This window comes from Xiphophorus couchianus, chromosome 13 (assembly GCF_001444195.1).
Source record: "Xiphophorus couchianus chromosome 13, X_couchianus-1.0, whole genome shotgun sequence".
NCBI lineage: Eukaryota > Metazoa > Chordata > Actinopteri > Cyprinodontiformes > Poeciliidae > Xiphophorus > Xiphophorus couchianus.
Genome location: NC_040240.1, coordinates 12581084 through 12595963, shown reverse-complemented (window position 1 = coordinate 12595963; position 14880 = coordinate 12581084). Strand labels below are relative to the sequence as shown.

General features: G+C 38.9%; 1 protein-coding gene across 4 annotated transcripts in view; it reads left to right on the top strand.

Moving 5' to 3' along the window:
- The window catches only part of ripor2 (RHO family interacting cell polarization regulator 2), a 73234-nt gene that overhangs the window by 29055 nt on the left and 29299 nt on the right, over positions 1–14880 (top strand). The gene's annotated exons all lie outside the window — the stretch shown is intronic.

Here is a 14880-nt window from a genome sequence, read left to right as displayed (position 1 = left end):
AAGCGTATTTCTTTCAAAAAAATAGTTTTTTCATTCTTCCATAAAGGCCAGAATTGTGAAGTACAGGGGTTGGACAATGAAACTGAAACACCTGGTTTTAGACCACAATAACTTATTAGTATGGTGTAGGGCCTCCTTTTGCGGCCAATACACCGTCAATTTATCTTGGGAATGACATATACAAGTCCTGCACTGTGGTCAGAGGGATTTTAAGCCATTCTTCTTGCAGGATAGTGGCCAGGTCACGACGTGATGCTGGTGGAGGAAAATGTTTCCTGACTCGCTCCTCCAAAACACCCCAAAGTGGCTCAATAGTATTTAGATCTGGTGACTGTGCAGGCCATGGGAGATGTTCAACTTCACTTTCATGTTCATCAAACCAATCTTTCACCAGTCTTGCTGTGTGTATTGGTGCATTGTCATCCTGATACACGGCACCGCCTTCAGGTCCTCCAGAATGGTTCGGTAGTCCTTGGCAGTGACGCGCCCATCTAGCACAAGTATGGGGCCAAGGGAATGCCATGATATGGCAGCCCAAACCATCACTGATCCACCCCCATGCTTCACTCTGGGCATGCAACAGTCTGGGTGGTACGCTTCTTTGGGGCTTCTCCACACCGTAACTCTCCCGGATGTGGGGAAAACAGTAAAGGTGGACTCATCAGAGAACAATACATGTTTCACATTGTCCACAGCCCAAGATTTGCACTCCTTGCACCATTGAAACCGACGTTTGGCATTGGCACGAGTGACCAAAGGTTTGGCTATCGCAGCCCGGCCGTGTATATTGACCCTGTGGTGCTCCCGACGGACAGTTTGGGTGGAAACAGGAGAGTTGAGGTGCACATTTAATTCTGCCGTGATTTGGGCAGCCGTGGTTTTATGTTTTTTGGATACAATCCGGGTTAGCACCCGAACATCCCTTTCAGACAGCTTCTTCTTGCATCCACAGTTAATCCTGTTGGATGTGGTTCGTCCTTCTTGGTGGTATGCTGACATTACCCTGGCTACCGTGGCTCTTGATACATCACAAAGACTTGCTGTCTTGGTCACAGATGCGCCAGCAAGACGTGCACCAACAATTTGTCCTCTTTTGAACTCTGGTATGTCACCCATAATGTTGTGTGCATTGCAATATTTTGAGCAAAACGGGGCTCTTACCCTGCTAATTGGACCTTCACACTCTGCTCTTATTGGTTCAATGTGCAATTAATGAAGATTGGCCACCAGGCTGGTCCAATTTAGCCATGAAACCTCCCACACTAAAATGAGAGGTGTTTCAGTTTCATTGTCCAACCCCTGTATGTCATAATGTCTTCTTATCAGATTTTCCCACCTGAGCTATCGCTCTCTGCAGCTCCTCTAATGTTACTATAGGCCTTTTGGCTGTTTCTCTGATCGTCTAACCTGTCAGTTTGGACATGTTGATCGGTGTCCAGTTGTGTGAAACTCTTTTAAAGTTCAGATTATGGATTTCACAGCTCTGAGATGTTAACAGCTCGGTATGATCCACTTTAAGTTTCTCCCTGATCCACTTTTTTAATAATGTCTCCACAATGTTTCTGTTCTCTAATAAACTTCTTAAACTCTTACAGAACAGCTGGATTTACACTGAGATTAAATTACTAATCAGGAGACTTTCTGGGTTTTATTTGGGGGTGTCAAAGTAAAGTGATCTTTTTCAGATTTTTTCTTATCTGTAAAAGCTTTAGAAAACTTTACGGTGCTGTTATGTTGCTCTATTGCACACAATTCAAATAAAATACACTGAAATTTGTGATTGTTAAAGGGACAAAATGTGGAAACGGTTTAAGTCATATGGCTACTTTTACAAGATGCTCAACAATTAAAATATAATAGATCAAGATTTTAAATTGAGGCAACGGAATAACATGATTAGAAGAGAGATAAAGTAGGTCCCATTTGAAAAAGATTTCATTCGTCTTCTTGTCTCCAGTTTTCATCTGAACGGTGGGTTTGTCTCGTAGGGTGAGCAGACGTGCGGAGAGACAGATGGTAATGATATAGCATGAAAAACATCTTACATTTTTTGTCTTTATCATTATTCACTGACTCAGTTTCCCCCCTAAGTGTGAGATTTTTTCTCTCTTTTTTTTTTTTTTTTTAACGTTTTTAATATTTAGTTTCACATAAAAAAATCTGAGAAATGCTTCCTCTGCTGGTACCAGACAGCCGCTACACTACTAAGGCCTCTCAATCTCGAGTGTACTTTAGTTGTTAAATGTTTAATTTCTAGTGCTTCATAAGTGGCTGTATTAGAAGAGCTTCAAGACATATTTTATGGCCCTTCTCCCTGCTGAGTCTTTGCTCCGAGCCGCCTAATGGTCTCCAGCTGAAACATGTAACAGTGAAACTAGAGTCGATGCAGACTGGCGCGGCTGTATCCTCCAGTGGATTTCTCTGCCAGGGATGGATGATTTTTAGTTTTATCGTGATTTTATTTTTTCAATTCGGGATTCAGCAGCTTTGTAAATTGTTGTTCTGCAGTTAGGATTATGGTAATGGCTTCGTCAAGGCTACAGGAGGGATGAGTAGAACATTAATCCACCATGAACAGTTTGGAAATTACACCCAGAGTGATGTTGCTGCTGGGATGTGTTGCACTCCTATGAAATAAATATAACTGGAGAGCGTGAGCTTATGGGTTGGTATGTTTAACTGATTTCTGGAGCAGAGAAACATCAGAAATACTCAAATTAATCAGTAGGGTTTACATAGTTGTGCCTCGTTTTGTTGTTTAAAAGTCCGGTGATTTGTGCAGTTTACGAAAACGTAAAATCAGAAGCATGACATAATTTTCAAACCATCCATTTATGGATTTTTGGCTTTTATTTCATGCTCAGTTTGCTGTAAAAGCCATCGCTATCACAGTAGCTGCCATCAGTGAAGAGAATGTTATCTTTTACCTCTAAAAATAACAAATGAAGCTGAGACAACCGGCACAGGCCTGTTTATGTGGCGCCTGCATTCCGGCGCTGCAGCAAAGGTGGTCATTTTTCTATCAGTCACATAAAATGAATGGAACAAAAGAGCTCAGCGAGCAGATTCTCATGCTTACCTGATGCGTAACAAATTTATTAAATCAATAACGGGATCACTTTAGGTTAGGAAAAATTCATGTCCGGATACAATGAAACAAAGTTATTGTAGCATCATACGTTGTTTAGATATTAAGTAAAGATAAGTTTTGTTTTTTTATATATCATTTAAAGGAACAGCAGCAACATTTGCTTATCAATCTTGACCAAACTATAAGCTGACTTCTAAAATATTAGAAACGATAAAAACCACAAATTGCCTGAAATGTCATCTTCATACACAATTTATTTTTTTGTAATCTGTGAATACTTTGCAGTCTTGGAAAAAAAGCAAAACTGACTACTTCCGTCTTAGTTTGTTTCTTGTTTGTAATGATATCCGGACATTGCATCATTTATTTCAGCTTTTAATTCGTGTTAGAGAAAAAAATTATATTCTGTAAATTTGCTGTATCCATGTAATCTAAACCTTCCTCTGTTGCTGCAAAAAGCATAAATGTGATTTAAAAAGAAATCTCTTATTCGGTAGATGGCATTGATGATGGTATGGGTTACAGTTCTCAAAAGGCATTACACGCTGCTCTCCGCTGCTGAAATGTCAACGACAGCTGCCTGAATGTAACTTCAGTCCAGACACGCCTGACTTAATTCAGTCATCTGTCCATTTAAATGCCACTCTGTATCCCGATCCTAATTTTTTTTTCTCGGCCCCACGAGGATCCAGATGACCTATAATTAGAACAGAGTGACTATAATCGCATCTCAATGACAAGAGAGGAAGTCAGACCACTCTTCCTGACCCAACGGGCTCAGGAGGAGCGTCCGAGGCCTTTGAACTGCTGGAAAAGTCTCTGAAGTGGCGAGGAATAAGATTTAGCTTTTGTTAGGCGATGACTGCAAAGGAGAATATGAGAATATGTCACCTGCGGTGACAGAGGTGATGAGGAGATGAAGCGGGGTTAAATCAGGACACTGCCAGCATGCTCTTTCCACCCCATTTTTAGAAAATTAGATTTTATCTCAGACTTCATGTGATGGAGCTGATTTCTCCTCATACGTGCAGACACTCACAGAAGGAAGATTGTTTTAACAACATTCCCACTGCAGCACATTCGGCCCCCCAGTTTGTGTTTAAGTAAAGCGACAGTCAGATGATTCCTCTTATTATTTATATGGTCCGGCCTGTTTTCAGTGTTGGCGTGATAAAGCTCTGCTTGTTTAGGGTCACCAGGGAGGACACAGAGATCAGAGCGGTCTATCTGGGTCAGGATTCTAGGATTATTTTTGGTCCAAGAAGATTCTCACTGCAAAAAAAAGTAAGCAGGAGTCATTAGGGTGTGTCATTAAAATCACTTTTTTATTCATATCTTGTTTAAAAGTCGGCCAAAGCAAACGCCTGATTTTTAGTTTGTTATAGAAACTTTATACATGATAAATACATGTTTTAGATGGTTCTGTCATGGGTGTCGAGCTCTAAAATCAGACACAAACAGACGTGTTTACATCTCATCACTCCTGTCATTTAGAAGGCGTCTGTAAAGCCACTTTTAAAACAACACACGTCTCTTTTAATTTTCTGCTTTACTGAATTATTGAACAAAATAAATTCTCAATTCTCGGTGTAAAACGTGTTTATTGTAGGAAGGATGTAAATGCCATTTAAATCAATGTTCAGAACTTTGTGGGAACTCGTTACTGTCACTGGGTTGGGTTTACAACACCTCTTTAACCAAGGCGATGCATTTTACACACTGATAGCTAGAGCATGATCAGATTACAGTGGCTGGAGTTCATAGACTCATAATCTGCCATGTTGTCACTTTTACATGACAGACAGATGCTTGTTGTGACCCAGTATTTTAAAGGTGTGACATATATTTAAGCTCCATAATGCATCAAATCATAATTGTCTAGAATGTGAATATTTGGTTGGTTAATGTATATCAAGTGTGATGCATTTATGTTTTGCATATTGATTATATATTTGACCAGTTGGAGGGACTGTGAGGTGCCTTTAATTCCCACAGCTGATATCTAGTTTATCAAAGTAAATAATGTCTTTGATAAACATTATATAATGTTTATATATATATAATGTATATATACATTATATATAATGTATATATACACATTATCTGGGTCTTATATAATGTTTATATATAAACATTATATAAACATTATATAATGTTTATCAAAGAAAAGACGCTAGAAAAGGTGAGTTGCTTGTCTTTATCGTCACAGTTTCCAGCAGCAGAACGGCAGTTATGTGTCGTGTTAATATTGTGCAACCCCAATTTAGGAACCTGCTATTTGACAGGTTACTGTTAGGATTATTAAAACTTTAAGATCCTGTATAGACAGGTTTGTGTTTTATTATTAACTTGACTCCTTGAAGCAAATTCATCAATCAGTCCTTTATTATAAAATCTGTCAAGCTTTGTCTTGTTGTCCACTTAGAAACTGTGTTTCATGTGCTTTGACATTATCATGCATTTCCGTCATTAATAGCAGTTCTTGCCAGAAAGAAAAATATACTACACACTAGATAAAGTGCACACATGTGTACTGATGTGTTTACAGTTTCCAATGACGGCAGAAAGCGATTCGATGGCAGTGGTTGGGTATAACATGGTGACACAAAATATCAAATTTGTCTTGAACCAAATGATTGCTTTTGACTTTGCAGTTATTGCTGTGCAATTACAGCAACACATACGGGCCCTTCTTGGTTATTAAGATATTTTGGATCACTATGGGAACCTAAAGGTAACCAAGCAACTTGTGCTCCTTTTGACTCCAAACACCTAATAAAACTCCTCAGGCATCAAGCTCGTTCTACTTGGTCTTTTCTCAATACAAACAGATGTTCTAGTAGCCCAGTCAAGATGGTTGACGCTTCTTTTTTCAGTCATCTGTAATAAAACATTCTTTTTGCTGTAATTAAATTTAACATTAACTAATGGAACTAAAATACCGTCTCAATTCTGCTTTCCCCACAGCTTCACCAAGCTGAGACATTGGAGCATAAGTCATTAATATTACTTCCTCGAAAGTGGGAGAAAAATTAATTTTGATGGATTAAAACATGAAATTTACTAATCACATCTTTAGAACCTTAAAATTAAAAATTTTTTGGCTGCTTGAAACATTTTTTTATTGCAAAATCAAATGAGTAAAAATGATAAGTTAAAGCTATTGGTGGCCAAGGTTATGAACCTTGTTATTATAACTTTTGTATTTTTGACTCTTTTGTTTTTTGACCTGCTGATGAAAAGATCCTTGCTAAAGAAATATGTTAGTAGTCCCACAGCAATAGAATAGTGCTTCCTATACCTTTGTTATGTCATTGGCTTGTTGTAGAAACTGGAATAAGACTTGTCTGACTTTCTCTCAGTTGGGTTCATGTTCAGTGTTTGCTCGCTGTGAAAGATGAACTCTATTATTAAAGGTGTTTCATCTTCGCCTCACACATTTTTCCCTCCACACTGTCATCTTAAAGCATTTTCCTTCCTGTCTTTTTGCCATTTATGAGAAACATTTCAACTAAGGATGAATTAAAGCGCTGTCCACAGGAGGGATGCAAGCTTTCACCTCGGCACTAGAACATAACGAGCCTCTCTGTTCTCAAACTCATTTGCTCTGTAAAAGTAGCTCTAAATGAGCAAATCTCAAATTTGATTAAGAAGCAATATCATGAGCCTTCTGCCCTGTAGGATAGTCAATTCCCCTTTGCTTTACGCTTCTCCCATCTCTTTGCTCTGGTGGTTTCCCTTAGACGGAAATGTGCTTGTGTTTCTGGGTGCTCTGCAGATTTATCAGTGTCATGTGCTTTACCTGCAGGCGATTTGAATTCAAAATATGTTCTCTCCAAGACTGTATGAAGGTTAATGTGATGAAAGGAGGATTAAAGCTTAGTGACTGTTGTGGCTGTATGAGTTTGAGTCTGTATCTTGGCAATGCAGAGAATTTAAATGTGTCCAAATGATGATTTTGCTTTTATAGGGAGGAAAACTATTCTCATCAACTTTGGCGCATGTGAAAATATGCCTGCCCTCCTTATTAAATCATGAATTAACTTTCATTCAGTTTCTATAGCCACACAACATTTTGATTATTGCCTGATGTGTAGAATCAATAAATCACTTAAAGATAACTTGTTTGACAACAGGAAATGGGTTAAAAAATCTCAAACTGTTCAGTTCTCGGCTCGTGAACTCCAGCTTAATTTCATTTAAGTTATGCAGCAGGACAATGATCCAAAGCACAACAGAATTTGAACTTTTGGAAAGGCCTACCGGTACTCAAAATCTGGAGTTAAATAACTCCGTCTGCAAAGAAGTGTGGGATAAAGCTCCTTCAGTGTGATTCTAAAAGATTTATTGCCTGTTATCACCAATGCTGGATGTTCAGCTGTTGCTGATAGAATGGCAAAACCTGTTATTAGCCTTACGGGTAATAATTCAATTTTGAGGTGGTTGTTTTGGGTAGTTTGTGTTCCCTCAGTAAAGAAAATCTTAATTTGAAAACTACTTTTGTATTTAGTTGGCTATATTTTCCTGATATCATAATTACTTTGATTTGAAACTTTTAAGTGTGACAAAAAAAACGAAAAAACTTGTAAGGTTGGAAATACTTTTTCAAAGCGCGTGCAGGTATTTTGAGAGCAACCTAAAGGCACTCTCTCAGGCACCCCAGACCTTTCATTTCATGGAGACGATCAGAGGAAATGAAAATTAGAAAGAAGCATCTTTGCACGTTTTGGCTCTGGGCTGGTAGATAGTTTTAGCTTCTATTCAGATCCAGGTCACATAAACATGTAATTAGTTACAGCTTCACTTGTACGCGTACCCTGGTGGCTTTTCCGTCTTCGCTGGAATGCATTATCTCATTTTGAGTGGTACCTGGATACATATCATCGCCTCAATCACTCGGATTTGTTCGGTTGCAAACTGCTTGATTATCTCCCTCAGTGCTGCTGCTGCATATTCATACTTGGCCTCCTGTCTTTTGCATAAGACCTTTAATTATCTCCTCCCTGCTTTAATCTCTAATATTTTTTCACTTGTACGATCACATCATTTCATGGCAAGTGCACAAAGTTGAAAAAAAAGAGAAAGAAAATCATTTACCATAAGCTTGTTGTGACTTCGTAGAGATTTAGCAGAGCATCTATAAACTTTAGAATATTGAAAAACATTTTTTTTGCACAAGTCAATATTTGGCACTTAAAACACCCCAGCCCTGTAACAAGAGTGTGTGTGTGTGTGTCCTACTTCTCTGGAGTTGGCTCATAAGCAATGCCTTACGTAACTCACTTCATCCCATTTTGTCTGCTGTTGCCATGGTGGTAATTTATACAGACGTTAAGAATTAGCCTTCTCTTGTTAACATGAGCTGTGGGCTGACGCTGTTTTTGTTATGTTTTGGAACAGCTCACACTTTGAAACGCACACTGTGGGAATTTTTACAGGAGTTATAATTGTGAGTTGAGCTGTGTGCAGTTGTTTGAGTTTGGATGAGGAGGGTGAACAGGGGGCTGTCAGCCAAATGTAAGGGTTTGTTTAGCACGCTAACGTTCAGTGGCAGAGGAAAACTTGCGATGATTAATGGGATCATTAGAGGGAATCATTTAGAAGAGCAGCAGGGTTTGTTTACGTGCAGAGATTATACACAATGATACCGAAATTGAGCTGCCGCCTGTTTTGCAAATTTGCAGAACTTCTTCTATAACTCGTGAGATTCATATCTCTCTAAAAGCTGAAGACTGGAAGCTTGTTTCATGTCAGAGTTTCTCTCTGAAGGAAACTTTCACCCCAGTCTCAGGTCTTTTGCAGATTTTCTTCCAGGATTGCTCTGTATTTCTCATCCCATCATCTCTGACCAGCTTCCATGCTGCAGCTGACGAAAAGCAACCCCATGACATGATGCTGCCACAACCATCCTTCACAGTGGGAATGTAGTGTCGCTTGAATTTTGGTCTCCTCTGACTTTCTTCCACATCTTTACTGTCTCCCCTGAAGAGTTTGTGGCAAACTGAAGCTAAATTAACCTCTTGTGGCTCTCATTCAACTTTTTTTTTTGTCGTTCTTCCACAAAACCCAGAATCAGGAACTATGATCTAATGTTTTATCTGCACATTCTCCCACATGAGCTGTGCATCTCTGCAGCTCTTCCAGAGTTACTGTAGGGATCTTGGTTGCTGCTCTGATCAATGTTTTCCTTTACCAGCCTGTCAGTTTAGGTGAATGGCCATGTCAGAGTGAGTTTTCAGCTTTTCCTCTTATTTTCCAATGATGGATTGAACCTCTGATGGTCAAAGTTTGAGATGTTGTTTTACAACCTAACCTTTCTTTGAGCTTCTCCACAACGTCCTCCCCAACCTTTCTGCTGTGATATTTGGTCTTTGTTAGTAATGTTCTCTAACAAATCTCTAAGGTCTTCAAAGAACAGCTGGATTTATACAGAGGTTAAATTACAAGCAGATGTTCTCCATTTACTGATTAGATGACTGGGTTTTATTTTTGGGCAATCAAAATCAAAAGGGGGTGGATATAAATATGGTGCAATTTTTGTAACTTTTCACAATCGTCCACCACTTTGTGCTGCTCTACCACCTAAAATCCCAACAATGAAACTTGTGGTTGTGGTTGATTTTAATATCGAACGCTCCAATGGGTTGGAAAACAAAAACAACTTTTGCTCTGTGGTCCAAATCTTTTCGGAGTGTTGCCTACATGCATCAACTCTTTGGTGACAGATTTAAACAAGCCGCAGATGACTTGAGTAAAAAGCTCTGAGCTTGAATTTAACTGGTAGGCCAGAAATAGTGCATAAAACTGAAAGCATTTTTATGCTCATGCCAGGGTGCAAATAATCAGACAAATTATTTGAAGGGCCTGAAGTCTGCAGTTGTTTTTGTGGTGATGCGTAATAGCAGAAAGTCTGCATTGCTCTCACAGGAAATGACACAATGTGATGCTGAGCAGGGTGACGAGGGAAATAAGGAGATGAAGAATAATTTAATAAAGTCCAAGAGGATGAAATGAGTCACACTGTCTCTTGGAAAAGGGTCTCTGTTGGAGAATTTAGGACTAATATCTGAGTCACCTCAATGCTTCTTTAAAAACATGAATGGAGTTTGTTTTTAAAGCTGTCTACAGAATTTGAATCCAAGACTTTGTTGATTGAAGGCAATCCTGGATACTCTGCAATGAATCCAAACACTTCAAATAAATTACGTTTATTTACGTGGCAAAACTTAACAATAGGTGTTATTCGAAGGCACTTTACAAGAAAAACAGATCCAGATGTATAGTGCATGCAATCCAAATATATACTAAATGCTCAACGATTAAAAAACAGATTTGTTAAGAACACAGGTATGAAAGTATTTTTTAAGGATACGACACTGACAGAGGCAAATTGATTCTGATCTCCTTTCATATTTGAGTGTCTTTTTGATCGCTTTCTATGAGAGATCAGTGGCTTCTCATTCATCTCCTCATACCTGCAGGCACTTATTGACTTTAATATACTTATCCTGCATGTTCGTCACCCTCTGAGCTCAGCGTCCGCAAGTACTGACACAGCTAAGTAACGGTCAAGGGTAAGACTAATACATTACTACTTATTGGACTTTAGAGCAAATTGGTCTTGCAACAGATTCCCTGCTCTGCGCCGCCTCCTCCCATTTACTAATTGCGTATTTGTCATATGGTGACCCCTGCCAAGTGGAGCGCAGCATACTGATCGGTTTAATGCTTAGATATAAAAAGAAAGAATAAAAAAGCCTGAAAAGCAAATGTATATTTCAGTCTCGGATAAAGATAAATGGGCGGAAAGACAGCTGCATTTTCCATTGTTAATAAACCCCAATGTGGTCCATCTGGCTTTTAAAAATGAAAACAAAGTGTAAGGGTTTTTATTGACTCAAAATGAGGGAATGAGGGAAAAAAATCTTCATTCATCCTGAAATGTGGCGTTTCCTTTGGTCATAGTTTGAAAGTGAAAATCTAGAAGCTTGTGGGTGACTGGGAACATTTGGTATACAGTCACATGATTTATTAAGTGAAGGAGTCGGTCAAGAGAGCTGAGTTTTCTGACTCTGATTTTTATATATTCTACTAATAAACTGATAATAACAAGGAAATTGTGAATCTTAAAAGATCAAAAGTGTATAATTAGTCACAAATTAAATCTACCAGTTTCTTATTTGCGTCCTCTTGATACCAAACATTCCTTCCAGGTCCTGAGATACTAACATTTGTTTTGTCTTCTTATTGTGTCGCTTGTATAAACTTCCTTTGCTTTTATAGATGTCGGAAATGTGCTTAAACCACAGACATGGTGAGCATATTTAAAGAACAGATGTTATCCCTGCTTCTGAGGGGAAAGATGATTATCTTTTTATAAAGTGGGCGAGTTCCTGGAAATGCATGTAGGCCAAACAAAGCCTCCACCTTACAGTTAAAGGCAGGTTTTTCCTGTGGAAACAAAAAATCTTCCTCAAGTATGGGGTGTGTGAGGAAGCATTGCTTTTTTTTAATACATCCCCCCCCAAAAAAATAAGAAACTCAAACACATCATGTGTACCATTTGGGAACATCAGTATTTATAAAATACCACGTTTGCTTCTTTTGCTTCCTATAAACACAGGAAATGGAAAGGAAACAAGGAGAGTGCTCTGAAGAGTGTCCATCATGTTCTGCTGTTAGCCAGAGAGCATTAGGTAACAAGATGAGCTATCATTTCCCACTCGCTGCTCTTATTTTAGACTGTACTGAGTCAGAAAGTCAGAGAAATAAACATAGAGCGTAGAAAAACACTGAAATGGGCCCAAATAGTGATTTTGGCTGGGTGTTATTGCAATATTAGTGGTTAAACATTTTGTGGAAAAGTATTTGCCCCCTTACAGATTTCTGCGGTTTTTGCTTTTTCACCACACTTGAATGTCTCAGTTCATCAAACAAAAGTTAAGTTAAAAAGCCATCCAAGCTAACCTGGCCTTATGTGGAAAAATGAATGACTAACCTTTGGTAAGTCAGCTTTGGGTTCAGCTTAAAAACCTGGAGCAGGAGTGAATCTTCCCAGGAGTGACCAGCCTACCAAACTACCTGGAGCTCATTGACGACTCTTTCAGGAGTTCGCAGCACAACATCGAAAGCACTATTGACCTGACTTAAGGTCAGTGTTCATGATTCAACAAGAATCAAAGATGGTGTCCATTAGAGAGATCAAAGTTGAAAAAACATTTGTAAATTAACCACGACAATCACCAAGACTTTTGGTAGAATATTTTGTGGACTGCTGACACTAAAATTGAACTTTTTGACAAGTATTATCTGTTAAAAAAAAAAAGAAGAACATCACACTGACGTACAAACATTGTGGTAGTGTTAAGTGTCATGAGTCTTCTTATTGTTTAAGATCCTGGATGACGTCTTGTAATTGATGGAACCTTGAACTGTACAATCAAACAAAAAATCCTGAAGAATGTTTGTGACCATTAAGAAAACTTGGGTTTACTGCAGGACAATGGTCCAAATCACAACAGCAAGTCCAGCTTTTAATGTCTTAGAAAGACAAAATAATAGAGGTTTTGGAGTGGTCTGGTCTTAAGTCTACCACATCTTAAATAGCCACCTCATTCTCAAACACCCTGAATTTCTACAAAGAAGAGGTCAAAATTCCTACACAAGAGATGTTACTTTTTGACATTGGTTTCCTTATTAATTGAAATCATTTTAATGAAATTGTAAGAAGCAGAAAATCTGAGAGGGGAAAATACTTTACTGCACTACATAAAAGTCCTTTGAATATGATATTGATACACAAAGTGTAGTTTTTGATTAATCACTAACAGTATATCCTTCAAAACGGGATCTGATTGATATTAAATTTTGCACAATGGTACTGTGATAATGGTTTATTCCATCCTTGTGATAAAAATATCAAATTATTTGTCTGCCAAACTGAATAAAATCCACTATTACAGCAGGTGAAACTCTTTCTACAGCCATTGGTCACGACGGTTGAATTGAAGACTCACAGCTGCTGAGGTCCTCTGTGCTTCAGGAGATCTTGCTGCTATTATTAGCCATTGTTAGCTTTTTGTCCTACAACTTCAAATCGGCTCATGTTTCTTCGGTGTAGAGTCTTTGTGTTTCACTCTGTCTGGCGCTCAGACTGAATGTGACAATATCAGGTGGACGGCTCAATCAGTTATAGTGCCTTGGATGGTGAGCCAATAGTGTGTGGACGTGCGTGTGTGTGTGTGTTTGGGTGCATTTGCATGATAACGCAGGTCTCACCCTGCCCCCCATATGGCTGTTGTCTGTCTTGTCTGGGGACATAAAGAGAAGCAGGAGAAAGCAGGGTTTGTTGAAACTCAGGGGTGATGCAACCAGCCTGAAAAACATCCAGTGTTTTTCCTGCTGCCTCCATGTTTGTAAAGTTGTTTAACTGGAAACTCTGTAGGATGATTTATGTAGTTTGTGTCAGGACAAAGAGCTGACTCAGGAGAGCTGATTCTTTAGTATGTTGGTACGGTTTAATCAGATTTGATGAATTTCTCTGTTTCTCTTGCTCTCTCTCTCTCTGCGACTCTTATCTCTCAGCTCTGAACTGAAATGACTCACAAAAACGTTTGCAGCTCTCAGCCTATCGGTGCCATCAACACTGGAATCATTACGTATTATTTGATGGTTAGATTTGCTCTCACTTTGTGATTTGCTGAATTTTCTTTCTGTTTTAAGTGTTATTCTACCTATTTTTTTCAGTCTCAATAAATCTAAACATTTGAACTGCTCTAATTTACCTCATGAACTTAAATAAACCCCCATAGTACAGTTATAAGGATCATTTTGCAGATTATCTCGCCACAGTCTAGTAGTCATGTGTTTCCTCTTTCCAAAGCAAAGCGCCCCGTCGTTACGTTTGAACTGAAATATTGCTGTCATCGAGCCAGGCTATCTCAGGGCACGGTTTCAAACATGTGGCAGCTTTGGTCTTGCTTTACTTTCTCAGAAGCAGAAGAGCCAACTAAAGCTGTTCTTTTGCCTCTGCTGACATTTAAGTTTTAAATAAAGACGGTAAAGTGTCAGCATCTAGGAAAAGTATGCATAGAATATGTTTAGATTTCATTATGTTACAACAAAATTATTGTGCCATTAGAGATGGCTTGGATGAATAAGTTTGAATGAAGGACATCGACTCTTGAGGTTTGCTGCAGATTCCCAACCCAACCTGATGATTTAATCTAAATCAGAGGTGCTCATGTCAAGTTCACAAGAGCTACTCTTCTGCAACTTTTAGACGCATCCCTTCTCTGACACACTTGAATGAAACGAATGCCTCTGTAGCTGCATTTTGTCTCGGCTAGTTGGAGCAGGGATGCATCTAAAAGTTTCAGGACAAGATAGTTATGCAAAATTACACAATATAACAAATATTTAAGGGGTGTGAACGGCTCTGCGATCATCATTGCTTCTGTTTCTTTAACTTGTTTTTGTGCCTAGCAAAGCAGAAAAGTTGACCTGCTCCCATTCTGGACTTCATCTGGGTTTTACAATATCCACCTGCTGCCACCTGCACAACAGTTTAGACGTCAAAGTCATTTCTCTCCAAGGGAAGCTGTAATTTAGTTGTCTCAGCAGACCATAGTCTCTTTGGGCATCTGATCTTTGCCACATCATTATCTGACGGCTATATTTAGATGCTTCGCTGTCTATTTTCAGCTCGCTCTCCAAGTGCCCATGTCAGTCACACTGCTTTCTTCTCCTTTAGGGAAAAAAAAGAGAAAAGAATCCAAATCTGCTGCTGG